Source organism: Carlito syrichta, unplaced genomic scaffold (genome assembly GCF_000164805.1).
Source record: "Carlito syrichta isolate Samal-C Ts95f unplaced genomic scaffold, Tarsius_syrichta-2.0.1 Scaffold98137, whole genome shotgun sequence".
Taxonomy (NCBI): Eukaryota; Metazoa; Chordata; class Mammalia; order Primates; family Tarsiidae; genus Carlito; species Carlito syrichta.
The window spans coordinates 202987-220202 of NW_007042233.1; positions in this window are offsets into that span (position 1 = coordinate 202987).

A 17216-nucleotide genomic window follows, 5' to 3' on the forward strand; every position below is an offset into this window, starting at 1 on the left:
TGCATTCTGGAGACATAGGTCCTTGGACTGACATCTGTGCCACACCCACCCCTTGCCTTCTGCAAAGAAGGGGTCCCTCCACCGGACTGAGATGATTTGGGGAAAACCCTGGTTTTCTAGTCCCCAGGACTCTCCCTGGGGAGGTGAAGAACTCCCTGGGGAAACGGGAGCAGAAGGGTGGAGACTGGGGCCTACTGGCTTCTCCTCTGACCTCGAGTGGGTGGGTTGGGCTTGGCCTTTGCTGCCCGGCTCAGCTGCTGGCGATTTCCTTATGTTGGCTGCAGGCATCTGTCACTCTGAGAGAGACTATTTAATACAATATGTCGCTAATTGAGCCAATTTAACTGTTTGCTAATTGAGCCAATGCTGTGGGATTTCTTGATGATCAATGCCATGTGCAATTGCTTATTAGAGAGAGACCCACATATAGGCAGTTTCTAGAAAGGCTGAATGGTCACTTCCAGTCACTGCTTCCAATATCTGGGTAGTCACTTCAACAGGGAAAATGGGTTGGCTATGAGAGGGTGGAAAATAATCTTCACCAAATTTGTAAAAAAGCAGGAAGAACAGGTTGTTAACGGAAAACGGTTTTCCTTCCTCTGATTCCCACGATGGTGAGGTCCCTGATCTCTGGCACACTGTCACCACTGCGGCCTTCTCAGGCCTGTTAGATTGCTGTTCTTCTGAGTGGTCTATCAACCGAGTTGGAAAGCTTCATCACAGTGAGTGAAACTCCTCGTGTTAAAGGATCCTCGTGTCCATCCTTCCCTTGTCATCCTGTCTCTGAGGGCTCACATTCTACTGGACCGTGCTGACTAGAGTGACGTGGGAGGTGGAGCTGCATCTGGGGAGCTCTGGGGCATCTGATCCGGAGAGGATCAGTCAACCGCTGCAGAGGGGTCTGTGTCTTGAGGTCTGCGCCGAGGCACCTAGAGGGGAGGGGCTGCTGGCCTTCCAGAGCTGAGCCCGCACACAGGAGCCCGAGGACCAGGATGCAGGTTTCCCTCGAGCTGCCCCGCCTGGACCCAGCTCCTGCAGACCACCTGCCGGGAGGGGCCCCCAGGACCTCAAGGCAGGAGAAACCTGGGGTACAGTGCTCAGAGACAGCCCCAAGGGGTGGCTTGGGGATGGGAACTTGGTTGTTGTTCTGGTAAGGGAGAAGGAGAACTCAAGCTTAGAGGCTAGGTAGAGTCTGCTGGGAGCGGTCTGTCCAGGCTGATTCGGGTGAGTCCATTCAGGGAATTCCCACTGGGGTGCCGGGCAGTGGCCTGAGGGAGTCTGTTGACTTTGAATGGCCCTCTGATGCCTTCTGGGGGTCTGAGTGCTGCAGCTCTATTTGCTCCTAGTGGCTGGAGGAGTTTTGGCAGCTGAGCCCAGGCCCCGCCCTCTCCCCCTCCACCTTCTGTCTCACCATGTTCCTGTTCCAAAACAGAATTCAGATTCTTCAAGCTTAGCTGCCTTTGGACTTAACTTATTTTCCTGTTGGGAGACGAAGTTTCTGACTTCCAGCCCCACCACTGACTTTGAGCTGCTTATTTCACCTCACTAAGCCCAGGTTCCCCTTGGTAGTGGGGGTGATGACACCTCCTTTGCAAGCTGTTAGGGTAAATGAAAGCATTTTGTAAAGCACCAGGCACACAGTAGGTGCTCAACAAATACAAGATCCTTCTTACCTGATCCTTTAAAACAAAAAAGCATTTTTTTTTACCTTAATGGACTCAGCATATCACTCAAAATACTTCACTTAAATTTAAAAAAAATCAAAGCTTATGTAATCACCAGCCTAAGTGGTTGCATTAGCCTGTTATTCTGTCATCTTTTTCCAATAAACAGATTGTCTTCCTCTCTCTTCTGTGGACAGATCTGGAGGATTTGCAATGTGCAAAGCAGGTGGATTGATCAGTTATTGATCAAGAGTGAATTATGACCCCTTCAGGTAAAAAGCTTCCCATAAACACAATTTAGTAGCTGCCGCCGCCAGCCTCAGCAACCAGTGATGACCGTCTCAGGGCTCCTGCAGTGAGATGATCAATACTTTATATTAGTGTTAGAGGCAGAGATTGCTTTATTTGGTAGCTCTACAGGAGTGTTGAGGTGGGCTCCTCACGCTTGTCTGACGAGGGAACAGCAGTTATCTATTGGGACTCAAGGGCCACCTGTGCAGAGACTAAGAGTGTGATAGGACATTGGTGGCCCTGGCTGTGTTTCAGTTCTGCCTCTTGCTGCTGTGTGTTGACCTCTTGGTCTCAGTTTCTGTCTGTAAAATGTGATTTCTTTTACTCATTCTCCTAGTCTCCCAGGGTTTCTGAATTCCAGGGATAGGGTATATATAAAAGCATTTTGGAAGGTTGGACCATATTGAAGGATACACATCTTTCTTTCCCTCCTCTCACACCCAAGTGCTCTAAAACAGACTTTATTTCTCTTGGGTGTTGAAATAGCTTCCAAACATCATTTTTTTGCTTCCCAATTCTTTCTCCTGTGCCCTCCGTTTCCACTCTAAAACACACACACACACACACACATGCAACTTTATTCAACAAATCACTGTCAAATTCATCTTCCTAAAGCAGAGTCATGACCACACCCTTCTCTCAATCTGAAATCTTCTAGGGCTCCCTAAGCCTATAGGATCAAGTCTAGGCTGCCCAGCTTGGTACCCTTTACAAGACGCCCCATCGAGAGCAGCATCTCACTTGTCCCCTTCCTGTCTGTGTCTCAGTCTCACTGGAATAGCTCATACTTCTTCTCGCCAGGAGTATTCCTGTTCTCTATTCCCCTCTCCTGGTTCTGGGCCCACTGAGGTAAAACTCTGCCTTGTATCTTTGTGGCTCTAACTACTAAAGCCACCCTTAATTTCCCTTCCCAGTGTCTGGAACATAGTGGCACAGAATGCATGCCTGCTGAGCTCAGAGAAATCCAGGGGACTTGAGAGTAAGGTTTCCTTCCATACTTGTCAATGGAGACATGCATGTTCAGCCAATCAGCTCCACCATATGGAAGCTTGGGGCTTGGCAGTTGGCATGGCAGGTGGTTTCAGAAAGGTCCAACGTGACTCTGGAACAAGGCTATCCCTCCAGCTGTGTGCCCAGAAGTAGGTATCTCACACCCCCTAGCTCAGCACCCACCTTTGGCAAGTTATAACCCTCCCCTCACCATTCAGGTAGCTGGGAGGGACTGACTTCTCTCCTGTCTTGACCCCAGGCTAGCCACTGAGATACCAAATTTCCCTGGACGCACTGTGTGATCTGAGGGTGGTTATGTAGTTCAGATGGGGTCAGTATGAGCCTTGGGCTGAAGTAAAAAGCCATGTCTCTTTCTGTTGGTGAGACCTGAGCCTGCACATCTCTTCCACCAGAGAGGGAAGGCTGTAGGAAAGGAATCCAACAGGGAAAGCACAGAACTGAGATGCGGGGCAAAGTTAGACGCCTATCACGATGATGGAGCCCTTCGGTCCCTTCCATACCAGAGTCAGCTCCCAGACTTTGTAGCTTTGTTGTTGGTAGATCCCCAACACCCACCCTGCCACCTGTCATCTTTTCTTCTGTGTAAGCCATGTTGCATCAGCTTGGTTTCAGATTCAGCAGAAAGGGCCCTGGTGCTATATTTCTCTCTGTAGGTATTACACCCTGAAAAATCCAGAAAGGGGGACAGCTCACCCAAACCCACCTCACAGATAAGAGCTGACCTAGTATCCCATTGAGTCTTCTGACTTCCAGTTGAGTGTCACTGCCAAGTCGAGATATTGCCTCTCCTAAGGTTCTCTTGCAAAAAGATTGTTCCCCTAACATTGGGAATTCAGGCCTCTGTGGATGGCAGCGGGAGACGCCTGCTGCCTGCGTCTCCGGGAGAACACTACTCCAAGAGGTTGTGGAGATGGTTTATCCCAAGCCAGTGTGGCTACGACTCCTGTGGTGGCAGAGCTGCAGCCAGGGGCCTTTGCTCAGGGAGAGGAGCCCTTCCCGTCCCTTCGCCAAGGACAATTAATTTCCCTTGAAAACAACTCCTTCCTGCCCTCTTGCAACATCCCTGGGAGAGCTTCTTACAGTATCCCCTACTGGAGATTGTTCTCATGCAAAGGCTGGCAAGTCGCTGAGCCCAGTTCTTGGATGCTTCCCTCCCAGCAGTTGGGGGAGGACATTCATTATTAGACCGGCAGGTGCCATGTGGGGGATTTCATTGTCTCTGCCAGCAAATGAGATTCATTAGGGTGCACTGCAGGCAATGGAAGAGTGGTCTGAGTCTGGATGCTCTCGTCTCTGCTGCACAGGCTTGATCAAAAAAGCAAGAGCAACAGGTCTCTGACATTCTGTTGTGAAGCCCCTAATCAGCACACAGCCTCGCTGTTCGGGGGATGAACACCCAGCCACTGCAAACCCTCACCTGGCGTCTGGGCTGGGAATAAGGCAAAGTTCCGCACTGGGGAGGGGTCCTTCACCTAGAGCGAGGAAGGAGGAAAACCACGACAGGACCTTGGAGGCACAAATGCATCTATTAAGAGTGAAGGATGTGTAGGAGAAAAGTTCTCTCGGTGACTCTTATTTTTCCTCAATACCCTTCATTCTCAACGCCTGTGTAAGTTACTAAGGGAGGCAGAGAGGCCCGGCAATGGCCATGGACCGTGGACCGATGGAAGCGCGAGGAGAATGAAGGTGGCTGTCGCCATGGGCAGGGGTGTGACTGTCAAGCAGCCGTGTGTGCCAGGCGCAGTGTTGAGCCCGTTATGGAAGGGTGCGGGGACCCATTCCATCAGGTGGTGTGCGGCTGCGTTCTCTAGAAGTGGGGGTCTGAGATGTGGATTCTTGCGCAGGTGTTTTCTCGAGGGAGTGCTTTCAGGGAAAAACTCGGCAGGAAACCAGGCTGAGAGGCAGGCTCACCCGAAGTCCCCCCTCAGCCTGACCCTCAGGAGCGGATGGCACCAGTCCTCTCCTTCTGAGAGGGTGGGGCTCTCCTAGCTGCTGTCGGCCAGTCCTTGGCTGTAGCACTTTGGAGGCTGGCCCCTAATCTCCCAGGCATCTCTGGGCGAGGCGGAGTCTCTGAAAGAGGGAGGCTGTGAGATGCTAGCTGTGGGTGGACCTAGGTGGAGCCCCACCAGCATCCACTGTGGTGAACGTCAGAGCCCGTGTTCAAATCCACTTCCAAGCCGCATGCCTCGATCTGCCTTAGTCTCCACATCTGTGAAATGGGGGCCGTCACCATGCCTCCCTTACGGAGTTGCTGTGAGGGTCGAAGGAGAAAATGCTTGCAGGGTTTGGGGCAGTGCCTGGCACACAGTGAGGGCTCCACAGAGGAGCTGGGATAACACATTCCACGGGCAGGAGCACCCTCAGAGCTGCAGGGGCTCCCTGTCCCACATGACGCCCTCCGCAGAGTCTGGGACCAGAAGCCTGGGTCCGGAGGCCGGAGCCCTTCCCTCTGGACTCAGCAGCCCCAGGACGAGGGTAGGGACCAGGCGGGCGGCTGAGTGCTGAGGGGAAGGATGCCTAGGGGAGCTCAGGGTTTGGGCCGTGGCTTCATGCCTCTCCCTGGGGCTTTCTGAGAGAGGCTCCTCCGGCAACTGGATTTTTCATGCTCTTCCAAACGAGCCAATAAAAACTCATCCGACTTGGTTTGCAGACAGAAACTTTGCTTTTAAAATCTTTGAGCTGTTTCCTTCTTTTTCCCTTTTCAGGGCTAAAACTATTTCAAAGAAATAGGGTGCAGGAACGGGGGCCAGGCATTTGTCAGCCTTACTTCCCTGTGGGTCTGTAACCACGGAGGACTTTGCTTAAACCCACATGACATTTGTCACTTTGCTATTACTTTCTTCCCCAGAGGGGCTCTGTCCTCAGTGACACATTTCCTTTTTATCTGTCTGAGAAGCTATGTGAGCAGAAGGTGGGGAGGGACGCCTGCCTTTGCATTTGCATGCATGCCTCCTTCCAGCAGACATCACCTTCAGCCTTCTGTCAGCTCCAGGCAGCTCTTTCAGGGTGGGTGGGAGGGAGAGAGTGGCAGACGCACAGAGACCGTGAGGCTGTTCCCCCCTCAGCCTGGTCCCTGGGAGAATGGGCTGAGCATGTGCCCCTGAGACGGGACACTGGCCTCTTTGTGCTCCAGCCCTGTCCCTGACTGTGCACTGCATCTGTCCTCGGTGCATTGGTGGAACACTCTGACTAGATCCTTTCCCATGCCAGGTCCTGGGGCACCCCTGTCCTCATGGAGCCGCCCTCTCCCGGGTGACACATGGCAGTGGCTGAGGTCAGCAGTGGCTGGAGCGGGGAGATGAAGCCGAGTCACGGAGGAGGTCCATAAAGGTGTGGACTTGAGCGGGATCTTGAGTAGAAATTGGCTAGACAGAAGTGGGGGTGCTCTCCTGGCAGGGGAACATCACCCAGGAGGAAGGGTGGGGCATCGAGATGCTGGCGTTTGCACAGCAGTGGCGGCAGAGGCCTTGGGGGCGGGGCTTGGGGTGGAGAGGGTGGAAATCAGAGGAGCGGAGGAGGAAGATCCCACCGGCTGTGCCAAGGCTGTTGAGCTTTGCTTGAGGCCAGAGGGCTCTGGGGCACTATGGGGGTGAGATGGCCAGAAGGAGGGTGGGGGAGGGAGACCCTCTGAGGCCAGAATCAAGCGTGGCTGTCTAAGGGAGACCGAGAAGGTCCTGGAAGAAGAGGCGAGGCGATCCTATAGCTGACTGGCGGGGAGGAAGAAGAAGGAAAGGCGTAGGATGAAACGTTCAGCTTTTGGAGGAAGGCTGTGTGTCCCCAGTGTGCACAACCGAACGCTGGTTGAATCCATGAGTGTGTATTGTAAAGACGAGCCTCCTCCTCTCCCCGATTAATCTAGAAATTCAGTGTCATTTCCATTTAAAAACTTAACATAAAATTTTGTGGACTTCACCAAATCACTTCTAAAATTTACATGGAAGAATTCAGAGTCTCATGCTCTACCGACTGAGCTAGCCGGGCACCTACATGGAAGAATTAAAGCCTAACAAAGAGCATGAACAGACATGTCTCCAAAGAAGAAATGTAATTGGCCAACACACACGTGAAAAGATGCTCAGCATCACTAATCATCAGAAAAATGGAAATTAAAACCACGATATGATATCATGTTACACTAGTCAGAATGGGTATTATTAAAAGGTCAAGGAAAACAGATGTTGGTGTGGATTCAGAGGAAAGGGAACATACTCTGTTGGTGGCAATGCGAATTAGCTCAACTTCTGTGGAAAACAGTATGGAGATTTCTGAAAGAACTGAAAATAGAACTACCATTCCATTCAGCCACCCCTCTACTGGGTATCTACCCAGAAGAAAATAAACCATATTAAAAAAGACACCTGCACTTGTATGTTCATTGAAGCACTATTCACAAAAGCGAGGTAATGGAACCAGCCTAAGTGCACATCCATGACTGACTGGATAAAGCAAATGTGGAATACTAGGCAGCCATAAAAAAGAATGAAATCACGCGTTTTCCAGCAACATGGATGGAGCTAAGGCCATTATCCTAACTGAACTCAGAAACAGAAAACCAAATACCGCACCTTCTTATTTAAATGTGGAAACTAAACAATGGGTACTCAGACATATGGATGGCAATAATAGACACTGGAGGACACCAAAGGGAGAGTGGGTAGGGGAGTGAGGGTTTAAAAACTGACCATTGGGTACTGTGTTCTCTGTTTGGGGAATGGGGACACCAGTAGCACAATCCCCACCAGCACACAATATACCCATGTAACAAATATGCACTTGTACCCCTGAATCTAAAACTAAAATTAAAAAAAAAAATCAAGGCCCAAGAATAATCCTGATAATTCTAAAAAATGAAGAGAAGGGGGTTGGTATTTTTTTTCCATCAGATACTAAGTCATGCAGTGAAGTTGTAAGTGTTAACAGTTTGGTATTGTCTCAAAGAAAAGTATGTTGGAGCCGATGAGATGACCATGCCTACTCGTGTAGGAGGTGCTTGCACCCGGTAACAGCAGAGCTGAGTCTTGTGATTGAGGCTACGTGACTGGCAAAGTTTAAAATACTTACTATTTGGTTCTTTGTGAAAAAGTGTACTCATCTTTGGCTTAGAAATAGATCCAAGCATTTATGAGAACTTGGGATATGATGGAGATTAAGAGACTTTCCAATAAATGGTGCTCAGACATTAGTTTTTCTATGGGAAGAAAATTAAAATTAGATTCTTACCTCAGTCTATAAAGAAACAAATTCTAGATAAATAAAAGATCTAAATATGAAAGTCAGAACTTTATAACCACGAGGATCAGGTCTTTATCATCTCAGGTTACAGAACAACTTCTCAGACAAGGCATGAAAAGCTCCGTTTACAATGGAAAAGGTTGTTATGTGACGACTGCTACTACGGCACACACAACGCACATGCACACCCACGCACATACACAAGCTGCACGGCAAGAGACGTCATAAGTCAAGCTAACAAGGCCTGAGTGGAAGAAGACAGATGAGGAAGTGGTGCCCGGAATGTGTCAGGAAGTCCTACGAGTGGATTTTCTTGGCAAAGGACAAATAACCCAACAGAAAAGTGAGGAAGAGGTTAAGATCAGGAGTTTCAGAAAAGAGAAACTAGCAGTGAACAAAAATACATGAAACATACTTAGGTACACTACTTATCAGGGAATACACAGTAAAACAAAAGTGCTAAACGTCTCGTCTCTACCCAGTTGACAGAACTCAGAAAGTCAGACTGTTTATCCCCAGTGTGGAGAAGTGGAGAAGCCAGAAAACCCATGCCCAGCTGGCGAGAGGGCGAAGGGACACAGTCACTCTTGCAGCATCTGGTGAGACTGAAGCTGCGTACCCTCTAGACCCCGACCTTTGCTTTGATTATGTGCCCCCGAGCGTTTCTCAGAGATATGCACGTGGCATTCCTTGTAGCATTACTTGTGACTGAGAAAAATAAGAAGCCACCTAATGGCCCTGAAAACAAGAATGGCCTCACAGATGATGATGTATTCAAGTACTGGACTACTAGGTCGCGGCTATGGCAGCATGAATCCGTCTTGCAAAATTAATGCTGACAAAAGAAGCAAGGAGAGAAGTAAGCTGTGGTGGCAGATGTAAATGGAAAGACACACAACGCAGTGTGTCTGCTGTATATCTATATCTGCATCTGTTTTCCATCATCTATCTGTTTATCTATCTAGCCATCCGTCTATATAGAATCAGGATGAGAAATGTCTCTAAACCAAAATTAAATGAAAATATTAATGAAAATATAAGAATGGCCGTGGGGGGGCATTTTAATGAAGGCTGTAAGGTTCTACTTCCTTCACAAAAAATGGGTTTTAGCACAATTGAGAAGATGTTTTCATTTGCGAATCGTGGGTGGCAGCACATTGTTGGTTTATTTTATGATATTGTTTTGGATTTCTGAAATTTAAGAAAAGGAAGGGAGCTGTGACACAGGTAGGGAGAGGCAGAGGCCCTCATGGGCCTTGAACTCCCAACTTTCAGACCTGGTGCCCATGGAATTTGGGAGAGGCTTGGACATCTCCTGTGCATGTGGCTACCTCTCAGACATATCACACTGCACCTCACTTCAGGAAGCTTGAAGAACATATCTGGGGAGGTCAGACCGACTCCAGGAAACGTGGAGGGACGCAGTCAGGAAGGCCCATGGGGACAAGGCATCCAGCCCAGGTGCTCCAAGAGAGGGCCCTTGGGGGCTGTGCTCACCTGTGGCCTCCGTCCTGGGCCTTTCCCCTTGAAACTCCCAAATCCTTACGTGCACGCCAGTGTGACATCCTCCAGGAAGCCTTCCCTGATCCTTGAGCTCAGCTCCAGCTCAATCTTCAGTGCACTGTTTATATATTTTTTATTTTTATTTTTTTTGAGTTGGAGTCTCACTCTGTCGCCCAGACTGGAGGGCAGTGGCCACCGCAGCCTCGACCCGCTGGGCTCCGGTGATCCTTCCGCCTCAGCCTTCCGAGTATCCGGAATTACAGGCGCGTGCTTCCACGCCTGGCTTATTTTTTGATTTTATTGTAGAGATGAGGTCTCGCCTGCCCAGGCGGGTCTTGAACCCGCGGGCTCAGGCAATCCACTCACCTCAGCCTCCCAAAGGCGCGGGATTACAGGCTGAACCACCGTGCCGGGTAGGCACTATTTATATTTTGTAGGTGAATTGAGCTTTCAAAGTGGAGGGAGGAGTCAAGTTTCAGGCCCAGGTGGAAAAGGGGCTCAATGAACGTCATCTGGACCAGGTTTCTCTCTCTCTCTCTCTCTCTCTCTCTCTCTCTGTCTCTGTCTCTCTGTATGGTGTGCTTCACTGTTTCTGTCTCCCTCTCTTTCTCTCTGTATCTGTCTCTGTCTTCAGCTGTCCCAAGCCTCCAACCTATCCAAACCCCTATGTCTCGGCCTCTCTCTCTCTCTCTCCCTCTCCCTCCCTCTCCCTCTTTCTCTCCCTCTCCCTCCTTTCACTTCTGGATTTTATTTCCTCTGTATAGGAGCCATTCTCAGTCGCTTCTCAGGATGGAGAGGAGAGATGGCTACCACAAATGCAGCCCCCTCCTGTCTAGCAGGACAGAATAAGGCCTCTCTCTCCAGCTTCTCCAGGGAGGTCCCAGGATTAGCACTGGTTAGCTTTGATCGGATCCTGTGTCCAGCCTGTGGTGGTGAGGAACTACAGGTGAAATCAGTCCCATCCCAGACTAGGCATTGAAAATTGGGAGGCAGTCCTTCAGGGAAACTTTGGGGTGAATGAGTGTTGGGAGGCAGAACCAATGGTTGTTCGGTGCAGGGAGACGGAGCTGACATGTGTCTGGGATGGAAGAGCAGTGGCGTGCTGCTCTCTGGGCTCCCGACATTTGGGCTTGTCCCCTTCAAGGGTTCCGTGCTGAGGTGTGGGACGAGGGAAGACTGGAAACCGGGAACCCCTCCCTGACGGTGCATCAGAGAGCCAATTCTGAGTCGGCTACTATTCACCAGCTCTTCTTCCACACTGGATTCTATGCTGCAGCATTCCTGGCTTCTGTCCCAAGAGCTGTGGGCAAAACGTTCTAAAGCATCATAAACTAAACACTGAGTTTCCAGAATTGAGAAGTCATTCTTGACACGATTGGAAAGGTGTGGTTGTCCACTATTAAGCTGTGGATTTTGTTGTAGGGAGGACAGAGCTGCACTTGACACATGGTTGTAAATCTGAGGCACTTGCCCATTTCTGCTGGCCTTGGCTGGATGTTAAGAAAAGAAACCGGGTAGATGTGCTCATACCTCTGCTCAGCCCACGGTGGGAATTGGGAGCGATGTGAGGGTTGACACGAGGACTTCTCTAATTCTTTGAGTTATTTCTCTGGATAAAACTATTCACAGGGCTGTTAAGAATGAAAATGTAAATGTCCAGACCACCAGTTGGTGAGGCTGTCCAAGTGAGGGCTACATGCATCCAGCAGCTAATATACGTTGGGTCCTGAGTGTAGAGCTTCTGAAATCTTCAGACTCTTCGGGGAGGGCACAGAAATTCACATGCTCCATCCCATGGTTGCCCAGGTGGGGTTTACAGAAATGGCATCCAGGGCATTAACAACCAACACGAGAAAAACAATACCGAGACACTCCATGCAACCTGCTCTGTGCTGTGCACTTGGCCTCCATTATCTAGCCAACTCTCACCACAGCCTCTGAGCTAGTCATTTCATGACTAGTTCATAGCTGCAGAATACAAAACTCCGTGAGAGGCCAGGGATCAGCTCAAGGTCACAAAGCTGGTACACACAGAGCAGGGGTTTAAAGCCAGGCTGACTCCAGTTCTAGAACTGCACTTTTAATCTTTATGCTTGTCTGTGGAAAGAGATTGGAGAATGACTGGTTTAAAAGATTGCAATATTTGTGAATACAAATACTAGCCTCCTACCATATGTGCCCTCCTGCAAACAGATGACTTTTTGAAATTCAAATCCCTCTTTGATCCATGATGGGAAGTCACTAGGAAACACCAGGGGGAGCGTCTTTTGTTGAGCGAGCACCATCTTCAAAAGTATATTGCTTGACAAATTAAAGATGTACTTATTACTAATCATCACCAGAGCAGTCACTGAGTGTCTGTGGGTCCCAGGTCCCATCCTAGCATACTGCTGCCTAAGAACCACTTTTTAAGAGGCCTCAGCTATACACAAGTTGGAGTGGCTGGGCCCAGCTGCCGGTCCACTTAGTACTTGGCGGTCCACAAGGTGGAGTGGCCAGGCTCGTCTGCCTGTCCACTAAGTACTTGTTGGTCCGTAAGGTGGAGTGTCAGGGTTTGGCTGCCTGTCCATTAAGTACTCAGTGGTCCATGAGGTGGAATGGTTGGGCTCGACTGCCTGTCCACTAAGTATTTGGTAATCTGTGATGTGGAGTGGCTGCATTCAGCTGCCTTGTTCTGCTTTCCCTGATACAGGGGTAGTTCATGTTTCCCAGCCCCCTTTGCAGTTAGGCATGACCATGTGACTAACCATGTGACTGATTTTGGATGGGATGGAAGTGACAACTGTCACATTCACTCCCGGCCTGTGAGGATCTCTTGGATTCTCATTTTTTCTCCTCTCTGGAGATGATGGAAGCCCTGTGCTGAAGGTGATGGACTGCGGGATGGATGAGACCTGGCTCCCCGACTCACCGTCATTCAGGGACTCTTGGGCTGGACGAGAGACATAGGTTTCGAGACTCTGACTCGAAATATATATATATATGCTGTGTGGATCCAGTGAGACTTGGGAGGAGCCTGTTACCGTGGTCTAGTGTCAGCCTAATTAATCTAGCTAGATACTATTGCATCTCCATTACTTACACAGCATATATATATATATATTTCGAGTCAGAGTCTCACTCTGTCACCCAGGCTGGAGTGCAGTGGCACGGTCATGGCCACCACAGCCTCAACCTGCTGACCTCAGTCATCTAAGTAGCTGGAGCTATGCGCCACCATGCCTGGCTAGAGACAAGGTCTCACCATGTTGCTTAGGCTGAGCTTGAACCCTTGGATTTGGACAATCCTCTCACCTCTGCCTCCCAAAGTGCTGGCATGAGCCACTGCGCTCAGCCTATATATTTTTTCCAACCTTTGGACTTTTCTAAAATTATTGGGCCAGGTCTTGCTGTCCTTAGCATCTCAGACTTGCTGTGTGCTTGAATTGACGTTTAATTCCAAAAGAAGGAGTCTGTGCTTGTTCCTTCCATTTTGCCAGCCTGAGGTCTCTTTAAGTGAAATTCTCTGCTTCATATCTTCTGGACTACACTGGGCAGTGTGAATCCACACTTCAGACCTGGCTGAGCACCACTTTTGGGGTTCAGTTTCTTGAGGAGGATATTTTACTCCCTCCAATGGTGTCAAGATTGAGACATGCATGTTTCCTTATCACCCTTTATATGTGGTGGGTTTTGTTCTTATTTACTCACCCACAGAGTGACTGTGTTTGGCTCTATGTGAGAAGCTCTTCTGAGATACCCCATGCTGTGCGTTTTTTCTTTTTAGTAGTATGCAAAACACTATTGCACTTTTCAACTGCTGGTGTCTTGGATTTTAACAAAATATAGTGTTACCTCCTGTTTATAGGTGGAAAATGAAAACATCTGAGACACAGAGCGATCGAGGATTAGATTAGTAAATGCCAGAGCTGAGACATGACCCCAGCAATTCGACTTCAGAGTCTGGACTCTTAGCCACCACACCACGGCAGTGGTGACTTGTGATCATGCTTGACCACCAGACGGGGAAATGAGTCTGCCATCATCACGAGTCTGAATTTGGGTATGACCTTAAGCCTCCGTTGCCTCATCTGTGCAATGGAGGTAATGAGAAATTTACGACTTTCTGAGGCTGCAATGAGGACTGAATGAGACTGCAATGCAAAAAATTTAGCACAGTGCCAGCCTCATAGAACCTATTCGAGGACAGTTAGATGCTGCTACTGCTTGAACCACTGTGCCATACTGTCTCCCAATAGGAAAACATGGTGCATTTATGCAGCACCTACCCTGTGCAAGGGATGCTATCTCATTTAAGCCTACGGTAAAGTCACGATCATCCTCACTCTACAGACGAGAAACTGCTCAGAGACATCGAGTGACTTGTCCAGGCCACACAGCCGGCCAGTGGCAGAGCCGGAGTTTAAACTGCCTAGCCTGCAGCCTGAGTTCCATCCTTTTTTCTTGACCTCACTCAACTCAGTTTGCCTGGGGCACGTGACGTCTTATATTGTATTAGTGCGTATTTCATATGAAGGTCTTGGCATTGCTCCTAGGCCTTCTTCCGAAGACTTCTCCCTGAATTGTCAGAACTGTTCTCTGGCTCGGGCCAGCTAGCCGAGGTCACTTGCTCTGGATAGAGGGCAGCCCCCCTAACAGTCTAGGAGAGAATCTAATCCAATGGGGGGTGTGTGCCTTCAGACGACTGTTCCAAGGAACCCACGGCTCAAAACACGAGGGCTTTCTGCGGCCGTGCCAGTAAGAGAAGGCTCCCTGGAGGAGGGGCACGCCAGCCAAGCTGCATGGGTGGGGGGTGCTGTGCAGGTGAGAGAGGAGTGCAGGGCCTTTGGGTGAGGGGTCTAGAGTCAGCCGAGGGAAGGGTGTGCTGGCGACGTGGGGGACAAGGGAGGCTGCGCTAGAGGACAGAGGGACAGTCCAGCCTGTGTCCCTCTCCTGCAGCGTTTAACAGCTGGAAGACTTGTTTCTTCCGCCTGTTCCTGCAGTTTCTTTCTTTTTTTTTTTTTTTGAGTCGGAGTCTCACTCTGTCGCCCAGACTGGAGGGCAGCGGCCACGCCCGGCCACCGCAGCCTCGACCCGCTGGGCTCCAGCCATCCTTCCGCCTCAGCCTTCCGAGTAGCCGGAATTACAGGTGCACGCTACCACGCCCGGCTACTTTTTTTATTTTATTGTAGAGATGAGGTCTCGCTGCCCAGGCGGGTCTCGAACCCGCGGGCTCAGGCCATCCACTCACCTCAGCCTCCCAAGGCGCGGGATGACAGGTTGAGCCACCGAGCCCGGCTTCCTGCAGTTTCAAGGTCAGGGAATGGTTGGCAGTCTGAGAAGACAGCTCCACCTCAGCCCCAGCCAGGGAGTCAAGATCCTGCACGCACACACCTGTGGCCTCGGCCCAGGATTCAGGCTGTGGCTCCTGCCCCCTCTCCTGCCTGCCTTTCGCAGCCTCACTCTCTGGACATCTGTCCTCGTGATAGGCCCGATGCCTCCCACCTGGAATTTCCCTGACTGCCTCGCTCATGGCAGGCACCCAGTCAACTTCATCATGAGGAAAAGGACTCTTGGGGTGGTCGGAGTCTGGAACATCAGAAAAAGGATCGAATGTGTTGGCACAAGTCACTACAATTCCACCGGGCAGGGCTGGCTCCCAGGACTCCAGTGATGGCATCAGGTCTTGGCTGTTTCTATCTTGGTTCTTCTTCCCCTCTGTTGGCTTCCCACGCAGGTGGAGTCTTTCTTCATGGGGAACACTGACAGCTCCAGCTGTCAGTCACCTGCTAGTAACCCAGGAGCAGCCTCTGGTTTGCCCGCTTGAGCACAAGCCCCTGTCTTCTGAGTGTTCCTGGCCAAGGACTGATGGCCTTGATGGCCTGTCTTGGGACATGTGTCTTCCCAGGAAGGGAGTTGGGGTGGGGTGATGGCACCCAAGCTGCAGAGCCCCAAATCAAGAGGGAAACCCGTGGCTGTTCCCCAGGACTGAAAGGCAGGAGCTGGGTGACAGCGGTCACTCACACTCCCGAGATCTGGAACCCCTGGTGCCCTGCTCTCTGGGCTCAGACTGGCCAACCGCCTGCTGCTCTCTGCTTCTCCATGTGCAGGCAAGAATAACAGAAGGATGTCTGCACTCAGCTCTGAGAATGTGTGCTGAGCACTCCCAACCCTGCTGGCTTCGAACATGAGTTGTCCCCGGGGAGCTGAGTCCTAGGGGCACTAGCTGGCCTGAAGCCCTTCAGGGTCGGTCTCTGGCTCCTGCTGACCCAGCTCTCCTGGGCCACTGGGGAAGCCCTCCCGACACTGGGAGCTGGCATGAAGTGTGCAAGCAGGGGTGGTAGCAGCTGACAGTTTTGTGACCATGCAGCAGCTGCTCTGTCTCGGCAGGTGCAAAGAGGAGTCTAGGACATCCCTGGGAACCACTGTGGGCGTCTTTCTAAGTGAACATGTGACTTATACCCTCAAAAATGCCCCAGATGCTGAAGATTGCCTCACTGACAAACAGGGTGTTTACCCAACACAGTATCTTGCCTTGGGCCACCAGAGGAGAATGCTGAGCAAAAGGTGAAATTCATTTTTGACCTTGATGTCCAAATCTAGGCTTTTATAGCCAACGGTCATGTGGTCCCAAGGTAGACACAATTCTCAGAACAAGGAACATATGTTCAGGGCCAACACATCAGGTTCTGGGAGGAATCAGGGCAAAGGGACATCTTGTGACTTGGCAGGTGGGTCACAGGAGGGCCCCCGAGACTCTCTCTTCCTGCCAGGAGCTGCCGGCCCACTGAACCGCTGTAGGGTGCTGGGGCGGGCGTGGCTGTGAGGCTGCTCCGTGATGAGAGCCTCCCTGGGCGGGGTGGTGGGTGCAGCCAGAGCCGTGAGCCTTGCAGACTGAGCAGATGAGTTAACACCACGGTTCTCCTTCATGCCTCTGTGTACCCAGCTCCTCGGGGTGACCGTTTAGCTGAGACCTTGATGACGGAAGGACTCCACCGTGCCCAAAGACACAGCAACGAGGGGGTGGCGGCCCCAGTGTGGAGGGAGACTGGCAGGTGCAGCCAGGGCTGGGAGCCCCGGGCGACAGGAACACAGGGTGAGGGAAGCGCAGCACAAAGTGTGGCCAAGGAGGGTCCAGGTTGTGTGACCGTGCAGGGCCCAGCCAGGAGCTTGGACTTGACTCTTCTGTGTCATGGTGGTGGTGGTGGTTTGGAGTCGGGGTCTCACTCTGTCACGCCGGCTGGAGTGCAGTGGCATGATCGTGGCTCATTTCAGCCTGGAACTTCTGGGCTTCAGTGATTCTCCTGCTTTAGCTACCTGAGTAGCTGGGACTACATGACTGGTGAATTTTTCTAGTTTTTTTTGTAGAGACAGGGATCTCACTATGTTGCCCAGACTGGTCTGGAACACCTGGGCTCAAGTGATTCTTCTACCTTGGCCTCCCAAAGTGCTGTGATTATAGGTGTGAGCCACCATGCCTAGCAGACTTGACTCTTGAGGAATGAGAAGCCAATGCAGGGACTGAAGTGGGGATGA